This window comes from Diadema antillarum, unplaced genomic scaffold (genome assembly GCF_040938485.1).
Source record: "Diadema antillarum isolate AM-2024a unplaced genomic scaffold, OU_Dant_1.0 scf00000192, whole genome shotgun sequence".
NCBI classification, from domain to species: domain Eukaryota; kingdom Metazoa; phylum Echinodermata; class Echinoidea; order Diadematoida; family Diadematidae; genus Diadema; species Diadema antillarum.
In genome coordinates this window covers 4,688,360-4,702,909 of record NW_027271081.1, presented here as the reverse complement: position 1 = coordinate 4,702,909, position 14,550 = coordinate 4,688,360, and the positions used below count along the sequence as shown (strand labels likewise).

Genomic DNA, 14,550 nt, shown 5'->3' with positions numbered 1-14,550 from the left:
GAAGAAGAAGAAGAAGAAGGAAAATAAAGCTTCACGTACTACCCAGTACTGCCTAGTACTGCTGACGACTTTGAATAAAGAACTAGATCATTATGGAGAATTGATTACTCACGTATATAACTGTGAAAAAGTGACAACCTCGTACCTGCAACTTCAACTACGTCGAGGCACCATTTTTTTTTCTTTCTAGAAAGCAACGTCCTTCATAATTATATAACACTTTTGTGAAGTAAACTTCGGGCTATTTAGAGACCAGCATTATGCTTGATGGGTTTGAAAGCCGTACGAGCACACCAAGCCAGATTCCACGCAATGATACTTACGATGGTATTATTTGATTAAGGTTGCATGCGGCATCAATAAAATCAGACGAGCTTGCCCAGTGTCACAGTATAGAGAAAGTTAATCACAAAAATCGGAATATAAGCTTATTTCATAGAACGATAATATGTAACCGAGCATCACCATACCAACAAAAATTCGCCCCCTAATAATAACAATGATAACAGTGCTTTTATAGCGCATATCACTACGGTAGTGTCTCTATGAGAGGGATGAAAATAGGAAAAAAAGAAAGAAAAGAAATGTACTGTACAATGTATATACCGTAGATGCAAAGCAAAACCCATTCTTAATACTTTTTAAACAGAAATGTCTTAACGCCCTAATGTTGAGTTGTTCATATAGCATGGTTTCATGAAAAACTCATTAAGCAAAAAAAAAAAAAAAAATGTCAAAAAAAAAAAAAAATCGAGATTTGTAGTTCTGCCAGATCACGGCCGCACAGGGACCCCACCACAGCTAACGAGGAATATAATACTTTTGTCGCAAGATGGCGCTCTTCAAAATTAACAGCAATGCTTCGTTGACCAAGTACAGTAGACCGACCATTCTGGGCCAGCAAGCTAGCTAGCTACACTGTAGCTGCCGCTGAAACGTATACAACAAGCACGGTAACTAGCAAATTGTACAATTACAACCGACCGTGTAATCTTTGTACCATTTTTGCATTGTGTGGCGACCTGTAGTCCATGAAGTGCATGACTGTGTATCAAATTTTCTTCCACCATCTGCCTCCAGTTTACTTCACGTATTAGACTGAAGTGGCACAAACAGCTAGCCAGCCAGGAGTGGTATGATTGGCGTTCTAGCTTGGCAACCGATGCTGGTTTTGAGAACGGAAGGTATAATTTACTAACAATCTAACGCAGTTAAACACTGTTAACACTCTAACAGTCAATTGATGTGTGTTCTATACACAGCCCAGTCGCTGTATAAATTGATGTGATGTCGACTCTATAAAAACGTACAGAGTCTAACAGTGTTAGATTTCATATGATATGAGAGTGTAATGAATGTGTTCAGTAGACAACACGTAACTAGATCAGAGTAGGGCCTACAATGTATGCTTTCTACATTTACATAGATCTAGAGGCAGTAGAGCTCTAGCGCTCTACACGTTGTTGTACGTGATCAATGTCGACAATCTAGCGGTTATTGTCAATGATCATGATGATTAAAGTTGAACTGATAAAGAGGCTGAGTAAAATAGAACAGAAGACTCCTGCCGAGTGCTGGATCGACTGCATGGCTTGTGGTCATCTTCTAGATTCTAGTTCTATTTCTTGTCTCATACTAAGACTATTAAGAGTAAGATGTTCCTAAAATTCTATGGTAGCCTTCAAAGGCAAAGTAGTGTCTGTAGTGTGATAGAAGCATACCAAGTTCAGTGAAACATGACGGTGTCCGTGATGACATGTCGGGCAAGTGACGTGACTGAACTACTTAAAGAAATTAGAGAAGGCCTATAGGCCTATGTAAATTGTTAAATGTTATAATAGGGGCTAACCCGGCCTGGGGCGCTCCTTAATTCACACAGTTCGCGTTCGAACTGGTCGCACGTACAAAATGTAGTTAGGGGCCTGTAATTCATATTCCATGGACTGTTAGTGTTGGTGGATGAAGGTGGTGTTGATTAATTTAGTAGGCCTAATGCTATTTGGATGCACCTTTTGCACCTGCCGGAGGTTGAGCTCATCACTCTCTTCAAAGTAACTAAATTGTCCTCTTATTCGATGGCCCGGCCTCTTGCTGTCGTTATTGAAACTGTCGATGAGTTGGTTGGCCCCTCATTTTCTTGTTCGTAGGTAGTAGGCCTCTTGTTATTGCACTGTTACAGTCTGGACTGAATGGCTATGGTCAGCCCCTCACTGTGAGGGGCCGACCGTATCACCGACTGTACAATTAGGCCCAGGAGCTAACCGTATTATTACCAACTATATACTTTACTCGTGTAACAAGAGGCCACTGAACAAGAGGCAGATTTATTGGTCTAATCAAGGAGTTAATAATTCCTTGGTCTAATCCATAGACATACAGATAGAGGTTCATAGCAAGACCCTATTTTGGTCTGCACCAGCACCAGGATCACTTGTATGTTTCACATGGATCCATATATTCACACTCACAGAATGCATCTCCCGGCCTGGTCTGTTAGCGTTAGAAACATAATATGTGACCGTGCACCTCAAAACGAACGTAAAGTCGCACACACTGATTTTGCGTGAGGACAGAAAATAAGTGAAATGGGTCAACCTAGGCGAACTTGACTTTTTCATATTTTCTAAAAGAGCGGGTCTTCCTTTGCATTTTGCTAAAATTTGGTATCATAAAACGGGCGGGAAAGTGTGTTTTTGTAGCAGTTTATCTTGAACATTTTTGGTAGAATCTAGTGTGATTACGTCTGTCTTTAGAATCCCTTTTTCATTCCTGAAAAACCTTGTCCACACTCTTCACTTTCAACTCTAATAACTTTTGGAAGGATAGTGCTACTGCTTTGAAAGTTGGCATTAATTATGGGCAAAATGTGTTAATGAGACATGCTTAATTTCAGTTTAAGTTGATAATCCCTTCATTGTTGTTGCTCTGGTGGTTTACTTCCCATTTTTTGTCCCATTCATCGCACAGCCAGCATGGTTTGGTAAAGATTAAGAGCTTGAATAGACACTGTACTTCAGAGTCTCTTTTCTCAGTTCACACTTTTCCTGAGTTTGTGCTTTCTTTCCAATATTTAGATAGGTTAGGAGAGTCCATTTGATATGAGTTATACATCATTCTAAAGCTTAAAGTCTGCTCTTTCAGAATATGGTCTTAACTAAAAATTCATGTCTGGCGACTTTTTGTTTGTTTTGAGGTGCAGGGTCACATATGTTGCTGAAGTAATTGGCATTACAGATTCATGCCACAGCACAGGCCCCATATTGCCGTAATCCCAACAGGGTTTTACTTTACAAACATAAAGCTCATTCCAACATCATGTGGCCTAGACATTTGTATCTAGGGAGTCTAAGATGTGTACAATGTAACACAATTTTGTTAATGTCCTTCTTTTGTATTCATCATCTCCTTCAATTTCACCCTACAGCTAATGTATGGACCACAAATTGTGTAGACTAATCAGTGGCGGATTGTACACTTTCTACTTAATTAACTCAACCTATATATTCCATTATTTGATTTACAAAACAGATAACATCATTTTGTCTTTGTTTACATCCATCTTGCCCCAATGTCTATTGTTTTTATAAATTGTATGAATACCATCAAGCACTAAATTATATGAATACCATCAAGCACCGGCTTTCATGGTTAATGATGGTAGCTGTAGACACACACAAATAAAAATATTTGTGAAATTTCTGTTCTATGCTTGTGAGCAGTTTGGAATACATCATAACAAGTCATTTAGTGAGACCAAGGAAGATACACATAATTGCTTGGGATACCTTATTGCAGCTGTTTGGAGGAGGAATGCAGAGATTTTTGAAGATTTTTGTCAGTTCTGAAAAAGGCTCTCTGAGCATGCAGGGAGGGTTATAGTGTGCATCACTAGTCCTTGGTCCCATACCATGAGGATTGTATGTTGTGATGCAGGTCCACAAGTTTTCACAAAAGGCAGACGTATGTCAAAGATCAAAATATCTAGGTAGTAGAATTGCAAAAAAAAAAAAAAATAATAAATTAAATTAAAAAAAAGAAAATTTTCTGTTAAGAGTTTAGTTAGAGATTTTTTTTTCTCCTTTCTCTTCTTTCTATTCAATTGCTGATACTGTCTATACAGTTTGATTTCTGACATTCCAACTGAACTACTTGTAGCCTATAGGAAAGATATTGGCAGCCTACACCTTTCGGAAAACAGGTACACATTGAAGGAAATCACTCAAACAAGAGGAAGTTCAAAAAACCACATCACAGTCATTTAGCCACATACACAGGCTCTCCATTGGGATGCTACAGGGGGTCACATTTTCATTCATTGTTATGAGTATGTGATTCTGCCCAACTTCTGTACCTCCTATATTGAAGCAAACCAAAACCTAAATATAAATGTGGATTGAGAGAAAGTAGTAATATTAGTAGAACAATTCAGTGAAAGTTTGGGGAAGATCAGACAATGGATATTAAAGTACCGGTACTGAATTTTTAAGTTTCAGTAATGTCATTGCTTGTTATGGAGACAACTACAGTTCATGACTTGATTACCTGGTATGGACAACAGTTACCATAGAAAATATCAAGACAATTCAATATCTTCACTTTTTTAGCATAATGAAAGAGCATGTGACTTCGTTTGTATTTCTTTCAGAAAGCAGGGAAATAATGTCACCCATAACATAATATGTCAGTGACAAGTTGATGGAATGTGTACCTTTCATTAAAAATGAAATTTTGTGGAATTCTCCCTATATTTTCCTTGTATTATTGTCTGTAATGATGTCATGAGATGCAATAATCTTCTTTAATATCCAGTTATGAAGGCACCAAAACTTTAAAAATTAGTAAAGTTTTGAATTGATTGTCCACTTTTCCTTAAAACTTATTTTCCTCACACTGATACATAATGTGTTCTACATTGCTGCTTCCACTCGATCCACTTTCATATTTGGGCTCTGGTTTCCTTTAACACACCAGGTAGACAACTGAGTCATGTTCCCATCCCTTGTTGACTAAATCCCATGGGTGAAACAAATTTGGCCTGGACCTGGTCTGTCTTGATTTCCGCTCCTCCTCTTGTAAACTGGATGAAGTTGTCAGATCTGCTCACTGATACATGAAGTGGCAGGAATTAATGGAAAGTTCTGTTTTTTGCTCTGTTCCAAATCCCTTGGTTGACTACCAAGGGGCAGATTAGAATTCAAAGTTTGAACCCGTGGAACCCCTCCTTCTTCCACCTTTGATGATTGATGTAAGATGATTGATCCGGACATGTCCTGATGTGCTAAGGACTCCTAAAAATACACCCATTATGTGTTAAAGGTACTGTTTACCATTGGGAGCAGTGATTTGAAAAATGTTCAAGATATCATATCTTCATGCATTATGGGAAGGTCTGTTTTATCACATAACATCTTATGATGTAAAAATTTCGGAACAAAGCCTCAGATATAAGGAGAAATCGCTGTTTTTCTCACTAAACCAGAACTGTAGACGGTTTAGTCTAGATGAACATTAATTCTACTGATTCAGATTTTTGAATTGGTTGTTTCTAATCCTAACTCACATGTTCGAATTATTTTGAAGCACCAAATCTGGGTTTTGTGAATAAAAACAAACTTTTATGATACACGTGGACTGAAATTGGTTGAATTTGCTCAGGACCACTGCTGTGGTTTACTGTCAGTATCTTACTTATTCCGTTTGCCAATGAAAACACCAACAGTATGCAGGAAATGCATGTGATACCAAGAGTTTACCTTAGAGGTATTTCTTTGATTAAACAAGTGAATGCAAAAAAAAAAAATATGCATTTTCAACGGAGAAGATGTACCGTGCAATTTTGATGGGCTTTATAATGATTGAAGCTTGTATGGAAGATCTGTCTATTTATATCTTATAAAGTGTCTATGGCAAGTTCTGTTGTATGTAGTGGACACCGTTTGGTCTGGCCAGGGGGGTTTAGCCGGATTAAAGGTTTAATGCAAGTATCTAGCTGTGATTAAGGGGATCAAAGTTTCAGCTCAGATTTGCTGTCGGCCGGAATCTTTAATACCATTGGAAATAAGTTTGTGTACCTTTTGATGTTTTTACATATTTGTGCAGTGGTAGAAAATCTGACAATGGTTCTAAAAAGCACTGGAGTGGAATGAAGATTTGAGAAATAGGAGAGGAGTTAAATTAAAGTCAATTTTACAAGACCAAGCATGAATTGCCTTCTCCGTCTTCTTCTTCTTCTTAGTGTCACAATAAAATTAGGCTTTTCTGGTAAGATGAAAGATACTATCATTTTGAATCAGACACTCATTGCATTTTTCCCAGTTTAATGATGGCTTTAGGTTTTAGTTGAGCTGTACCTTTCTTTGAATACCGTGAGCTGTTCACATTGCACCATAGCATTGGTTAACTTCGTGGTTTTAATCAATCGTCATGATCACTCGCGTGATGAGTAATGTTTTTTAATGCAAGCAATATGCTGTAGGGGTGAGGCCTATCATGGAATCATGGATCTACAACGAAAGGTTCATACAACGGGCCTACTGAGGTTCCAGGGACATATGTGATAACTACAAATTTCATAGTAAATCTGATGTACATTGTACATTTGTACATAAGGCATTTTAGTGATATGTATTGTGACACACCTTTTGTGCTGGATGCTGTAGATTTGTTTTCTTTTGCTTTGTTTTTTTTTTTTTTGCATTTCCTTGTCATCTTACCTTTCTTTTGGGAGATCAAGTTTATTTGTTTGAATGTTTTCAGTATTGTACTGAATTAGAATACATAGGGGCCTACATGTAGTAGGCCATGATATCAGCATCCCATCCATTATAGATGACACCCAATGAAAGTCAGAATAATACACCCACGCCCACACACACACACACATACACAAAACACCATTAGTCATGCCTAGAGTGTGTAAACTCCCTGCCCAGCTTGATAGTGACACTCCCATGCCTCATTTATTTGTAATTTATAGCAGTAGTTCAAGGTTTGCTTCTTTATTTTTTCATTGCTGAAAATTTACTACCAACTAGTAAAATTGACATGTGTTTATTAGTTACTCAGTATACATTGATACAGAATTGTGTATGTGTAGATAGTGCTCACGATATCAGCTAGCCATCTCTCTTTTTTCTTCTTTTTTTTTGAGGGGGGGGGGGGGTGTGCTCCCAAGAACCATATTTCACTTGTCTCTGACTTAATCCTCATATGGCCCTAAACTTCAAGGGCAAGTTAGTCGCAATCACTGTAATGCAAACTGGAGGAAGTGTTGATGTCATCAGCTATACAAGTCTTCCATTGACCTATAGATCATAGTACACAAATCTTCCTTTGGAAACTTTCCTTTTTGTTCTGAAATCGTGAAAGATTTTTGTATCTTTCACATCAAATAACTGAAATCTTTATGAACTACATATGTACATGTAGCAGTTTGCTGTAGCTGGGATGACTTGCAAGGGTGAGGGATTGTAGTTGCTATTGATATCGATCATTTATCATTTTGGTATCTACATTGTGTGGTTGGGTAAAGATATCACTATTTGGTGGCAAACATGTGAAGCTTTGCAAATCCATAACATTCTTCTGTTTTTGTCAGATTATGATAAATCATTGATATTCTGTATCATTGTAGCTAGCCATTTGAAATGCCACCAGAATGTGGGCTAAGTACAGGACTTGATATTACAATGTAGCTCTGTTATGGTTGAAAAGTTACATACTGAGTTTTATGTGCATTCCTGTTCAGCAAACGTTGCTGCATGTGATATGTGGGCGTAAATGTTTGTAGCCCAAGCATTGAGAGAATGCAGGAAACACCATTTTGATCTTTTTCAGTTCATTGAGTACCACCGTTTGTACCAAACAATGAGTTTTCGTGTTTAAAAAACAAAAAACAAGGGGAAAATAATACTGCTTTTGTGTCATTTTCTATTTGAAATTTGACAAAGTGATTATGATAAGAATCAGTAGAATGTGATGTTTTAAAGAGAAGATGCATTTGATAGTGGGGGGGGGGGGGGATAATTTGTTTAGACTGGGCAAAGAAGAATTCTTGGGGATAATTGGACCAAAATGGGTGCAGTCCAAGGGACACACTGTATGCGTGCCAGTTTCCCATGCATTCTATTGAATAGGGATTTATCCTTCATGACTCAATTATAATCTCAACTGCCTTTTTAACTGTAGCAATGAAGCAACACTAATACCCCTGCTGGTATGGCAAATAAATGGGGAAAAATGCTTTTGGTATTTATTTCTGGGGGAATGATGGGTAGGGCTGCAGGAAAGAAAATAGAAACTATTTGACGTGCCAGTCATTTATCATTGCTGATGACACTCGGCACACATGATTTGTGGCACCCTGGGTTTTCCTTGACTTTTTGGGTGGAGGAGGGTAATCCCTTGATCCAACTAAGAGCAGAGTAGACCAGGGACCCCCCTCCCCCCCCCCCCCCCACACACACACACACTCAAGTCTTTAGCCCATCCCCATTGATTAAACATTCTGCAGCCACTGTTGCGCAATGGAATGTAATTTTACAATAATTTCTTTCCTCGAATGTATGCAACATGCACAAAGTGAGTTTGTACGTCAGTGAATACTGCTATTTACAGTGTTTATCTCGTCAAGGCCAGCTTCAACCGTCAACATTCACATGCTGTATTCTGTCTGTTGATGGCAGGGTGAAGTTACAAGACCCTCTGGTAGTACACTTTTGTAGTTTAGCTCATATCCCCATCAGAGCCAAAAATAAGTACATGGGTTCATACTGGATAAGAGTGTGATTTTGTATTTTAAAAAAAGCACAAGCCCTGCTGGATACTTGCATCTTGACAGAAAGAAGTCAGGCTGGTAGAACTTTATAAATCATCAAGGAGCTTGTTCTATCTAGTACAGGGGCCATTTCTTGGGGGGAAGGGGTAGGTCCACCTCGATAGTTATACACTATACAGTATCTCTCAAAGAAATTACCATCTGATTTCCGCATTGATAATTTTCATTATTATTCAACTGATTGAATGCTATTTCAGGGTCTAAAAACATATATTTTGCAGAAAACCCCATTCAATTTGGTTAAGTGGTCACAGAGAAATGTGGATTGTTGTAAAGCATGTCATGGGCCTTTTCCTTCCAAGTTTAGCACTTGGATGCTCTTGGAACTGCGTATAGCATGTGAACACAATGGACAGAACTTGGAGGGAAGGGATTCCTGACATACATGTACTCTGCAAAAATCCTCATTTCTCTTTGACCACTGAAGCAAAGCAGATAGGGTTTTCTGTAAGATGTGGGCAAGGAGTTATAGTTTCATACTCTGAAATTGTATTTGGATTTATTCACTATTTTTAATGTAAATTGTTGTGGAGGGTCCCGTTGAAGTTGGGGGCATACAGTACAATGCACAACATGTAGCACGTTACTGCCTACTTCAATGCATACTACCAACATTTGGAAGATAAAGAATAAATGATACCCCCACAAATGTAATGATTAGAGTTAGGTTTTAATCAGTCTATCTTTGAGAGAAATCAGAAATCATTGGTGACATCAAACTTTTTTTTGTGTCTAGCTGCAAACTTTTGCTCCTGTCGACCTCCATGAAGTGTTGAGGTATTACAGCATTCCTTGAGATAAATTTTTGCACAAGATCTTTCAGAGAGTTGTTTTGTTTGTGTGTGTGTTGCGCTCTGCTTTGCATGACATTAATTTGGTAATAACCCAAAGAATGTGGCCAAAATCCATGTGCCAGAGAGTTGATAGCTTTTGACTCGAGAGAGCGCTCATACGATACAGTTTTGTATACACGTAATATGCCAGCATTCCTCAGTGATGATTGTGTGGGTCTCTACTCATATGTGGACTTATCTCCAAAGTGTGCCTCTACTGAAATGGACAATGGAGAAACCAGCGCCGCTACAATTGTACAGTCATATGTGTGATGATCGCTGATGCGAGGAAAGGGTGTCTGTGCACCCGGTATTGTCAAGGCGCGACATGAGGTCTGTATTTGACAAGTTGTAACCCTTATTGTCCACAATGTCAACATGCACCTGGACAACAAAAAGAGAGAGCGAGATAGGGAGTCTTGCACTTCCACATTATGACCCACCCCCACTCACCAGTTCTCTTTTGACAGGGAACTGATCTTTCAATCATAGGCAACTGGGGAGAGTACCTGGAGATCTGCTTGAACAGGCAGGCTATCACTATAACTATCTCTGCTCTTTTCGCTCGATATCGTGCAAGCACACACTGATGGTTGTCTCCCCATCAGCCACCTCAATCAGCGGGCATGCATGAAGTACCCAAACCCAGGCCTTTTTAATGTGGTATGACGCAAGGGGTATGTCTCTTTGAAATGATGAATTTATACATTTTTGAACACAGCAATTATTTCAAGCTCTGTGTTCATGTAATGATACTTCTACTTTCTTTACTGCCGAGTAGATCATACAAGTACAATTGTACGTTGTACATCTCTCTTTGCAATTGTATGGGATAAAAATGACCATGCTTTGAGCATTGTATTTTGTAACAGCAACAGTGGTAGTAAAATTTTGTAAAGCATTTGTAATAAACGTAAGTGTTGTATTAGTGACAGCTGAAGTAATAACTAGCTGTAGTTACAGCAAAACTGGAGGTGTTGGTGGTGGTAGCAATGCTATTGATAAAATGGTAGGAGCTGTGTTGGCAGAGGCAAAACAACCTGTAGCAATTCAGATACCAGTAATGGTTTTCATGTGGAGCTCTATGTATGTTGCACAACAAAATAGTGTACTAAAATATATTGTCCACACAGGCATATCTTTACATCCACTGTGTAAACTTCTTTGATAATTCACACTGTAACTCACCGAATTCTCGCGACCGGGAGGCTACGTCTTCCATTCTCATGCCGTCGAGGGCAGCTGCAGGGTGGGGGATTTTGAGGAGGCGGAGCTGGCTGGGTGAAGCGCTGCCATGTTTCCTTGAGCTTGTCGGAGGCGAACATCATCTCAGGACTAGTTGGTACGGCTGCCCTTCAGTCCAGTGTATTGATATCCACGTGTGTATATGTGATCTATATGTGACGGGGTAAGTGGTCCACACATTCAACTGTCCTGTCTGATCAGAAATTTTGTTTACAGCAACTTGTGGAATATATTTGCCTCCTCTGTGATGTGACAGAGTGGATTTAAAGGTGTACAGATTATCAAGCTTCCTGCTGTTGTAATTGCATGAGCCAAGAGCTTGTAATGCCAATTTTCAGATACAACCCTTTTGCCGTATAGGCAACAGCATGGATGTAATATTGTTAGGTCGAGGAGAACAAGTTCGAGTAGTTCTATCAAAAGGTGTACTCATAGAGAGAGGATGGAGTTTATACTGAAATACATTGTAATCCGGATGTCAATCACAGGTTCTGGCTTGCTGTCCACACTTCTCAACACAACAGCCACAATCTAGTTGACAAATGCCCCTCATTCTTCAAATTTGCACAAGTATGTGATGACTCTTCCACAGAATTTGCTTCTCATTGGATATGATTTGTCAGAAATCTATTCTGAGTTTTGCCGACAAGAGTTCTTTGTGCAGACTCTCTGTTGATGGTGCATCAGCTCAAGTGTTCCGTGCTAGAGGGAGAGTGATCACTGGGGTGGTGGTTGGAGTTTGCTGTGAACCTGGCTTCAAACTCCCTTCCGGCAGGGAAGTCCCCCCTGTTAAGAATGAGAATATGACCAAAAAAGAAATACCTAATCAGAGCTGATTCATGCCAGTCAACCAGCTAGTGGCCAGTCACCAGTGAGGTCGTCTGCTTGAACACTGCGTTGGCCCTTGGCCTGTGAGACAAGTGATTCACAGTGCACGTGCAACGTCTCCACGGCTGCGTCGTGATCGCTATCTCGACGATTTGTAAGGATCCCTGGGCAGGAGGAGAAGACGAGGGCCCCTTATGACAGAGCATGATATCTACCCATCCGTCAACAGCATCCGTTCGTACAATGTGCTATAATGTCAGCTTGGGGTTTTGCCGTCACTGCTGTCCTATCTCTGTGTACTTTTGAAAGGCATCGCGTGCGTTTGAGAAAAACCTAGATGATCACCAAGGTAATTATCTCACTTCTTTACTCAAAATACGATGTGCTTCTACCTTGGATAAAGATGCATGTGGAGCAGCTGCTTGAATGTTGGAGATATCAGTCACATCGAATCTGTCTCTGTTTGAAGGGATGACAACCCAGTGATTTCTGTGTCGTCTATTCCCAAATGTTATCCCTGATGAAAGGATGTTCTAGCTGCTTCTGAAGTTCACTGCGCTTGTGAGTCACCAGAGCAAAAAATAGCTCAGTCTCTGGAATACAGCCATCATGCCAGTGTGTGCCTGCGCAGACGACAATGTATCAGCCTTGAGGGATTATTTTTGGCTGTTTGAGAGTTTGTTTAATTAGGACCAGCTTGTCGGGTCTTAATGTTGTGAAAAACCCCTCTCCTTGAGGTTGGAGAAAGGGTCTGGAAGCAAATTTATAGGTGGAAAGATTCGGGATTCATGAGGAATCCCGATTCGGGATACGGGATTACAACGACCATACCAGATTACCTCATACCAGCTATTATTTTTGTAGTTAGACGTTGAAGAGAAGTCAGCTGTTTGTACACTCAGTTGAAAATGTATGTTGAGATGACTTTGTACAGAAAAAAAAAGCAATCTTTGAATCATTGGAAATTAACTGAATATTCAACCTGAGTTCTAGAAAATGCATTGCTGCACATTGTAGGTTGCTGTAGATAAACAATTTGGACAAAACTTTATGCCCTCATTCAGGTGATGATGAGATAGAAAATCTATAACTGATCAAAGTGATTCTAGATTCATCTTTTTTGGTTCACAAGTGATTTAAGTGGGTGTCCACCTAACGTCTTGAAAATTTTAGGGGATAATATTTGAACTCAAATCAAAGTAGGTCTCCACTACAATAAGACATGCAATAATTCTAAGACATGGCACAACATTTGCTCCGGTCTTATTTTCTCCAAGAACTTAGGGTTAGGTATGTGATAGGGTTTAAAGTTTAGTTTGATGTGAGGATTACACTGTAGGATTAGGGTTAGGCTTATGCTTTTTGGTAGGTTTTATGTTTGGCTAATAGTGTGCAGAAATTGCATAGGAGCAATTGTCGAAGGAGCAAATGTCATGGAAGTGACCAAACACAACTTAGATTGCAATTAGTTGTCTCCATTACCTTTGCATTTCCGACTCGGTGTCAGTAGATGAAATGCAGGATTGGCTTTTGAATTACAATTCAGGGACAACATGTGCTCTCACAATGCCAGCAAAGTGAAGCATTTTAGGTACAATTTTTGAAACATTTCCCAACCACACCTTCATTGCAAAGTTATGTCCAGTCCAATCTTCTGCGACACAACCACCCCCCCCCCCCCCCCCCCCCCCCCAAAAAAAAAAAAAAAAATGACATTCTGGCAAAAGTTCGACAAGTGTAGTTCTCTGCATGTTTGCTGAAACAACCCTGTGACTGGCTTTGGCTGATGACAGAAGATTACATCAGTAGCACCATTGTACACTGTATGTTGTGACCATATACATACCATTGTGTGATGGCAAAGGAGATCACAAGAAATAAAGGAAGTTATGCCACGCTGCCATTCAATTCATTATATTTCCCGTAAGATAATCTATGGCAAGACGATACCATAATATTATGACCAAAAGGGATTTTACTATCACTTTTTCAGGGATGAGTGTACTGATAAGGCTGATACACTGTAGCTTAGAAATGGTGTACAATGTAGTTGAATTCATATCAAAGTTTTGCATATTATCTACACACAAGTACATTTTAAAGTGCTTTCAGTTTCTAAAAAGGTTTGTTATTCAAATGCACACAATGTTACAGATCTATAGATTCTCTCTGCTGTTAAAAACAAATTTGTGCTCTACAAGTGTAAGATGATCTGATTATCTGTTACCTAATTAACATGTTATGAAGATACGATGTTGTAACTAATTTCAATGCATTGTGTGTCAGTTTGTACGTAGACTTTGCTTTTAAAGTTGATTATGTACCCATCATCGTTTCTGGGAGTTATTTCAAAAATTGGTTATTGCGATGTACACATGTATATTATATACATGCTCTCCATGCAAAGTTTCAGTGAATATAACAATAATTGATTGTGATAGTGCCTTTAAACAGTCTTTTTTGTCTAGAATAGTGTGCCACAAAAGAGCAAGCTTGTTTGGATAGCCTCCTCTTGCTATGAGTTTTCAGTGGTGGCTTTCTAAAGGCAGAGCCGGGATTCGCCACAGTGATTGGCGTGAACTTGACTTCATTCCCGCTTTGTTGATGGTGTGATTAGCACGTTTGTCATGTCATCTTCCCGGAGACACGAGACACGCGCCGCCATTTCTCTCTTCATTTGGACAGGAAATGGGTGGTAATAGGTAGTCTGACACGGCAAATAGGGTGAAATAGAGACTCTTTAAGCAGACGGACAGACAGACAGACAGGGCTTGCAGACATGGAAGACTGATGCAGCAGGTATTTCAA

The 14,550-nt window shown here is 39.4% G+C and overlaps 1 protein-coding gene across 1 annotated transcript in view; it reads left to right on the top strand.

The window, feature by feature from the left end:
* Positions 1-949: 949 nt before the first annotated feature.
* The window catches only part of LOC139723550 (E3 ubiquitin-protein ligase NRDP1-like), a 29,664-nt gene continuing 16,063 nt past the window's right edge, over positions 950-14,550 (top strand). Inside the window, exon 1 of the mRNA XM_071634790.1 lies at positions 950-1,184. The gene's annotated coding sequence lies outside the window, so the exon portion shown is untranslated. The remainder of the gene's footprint in view (positions 1,185-14,550) is intronic.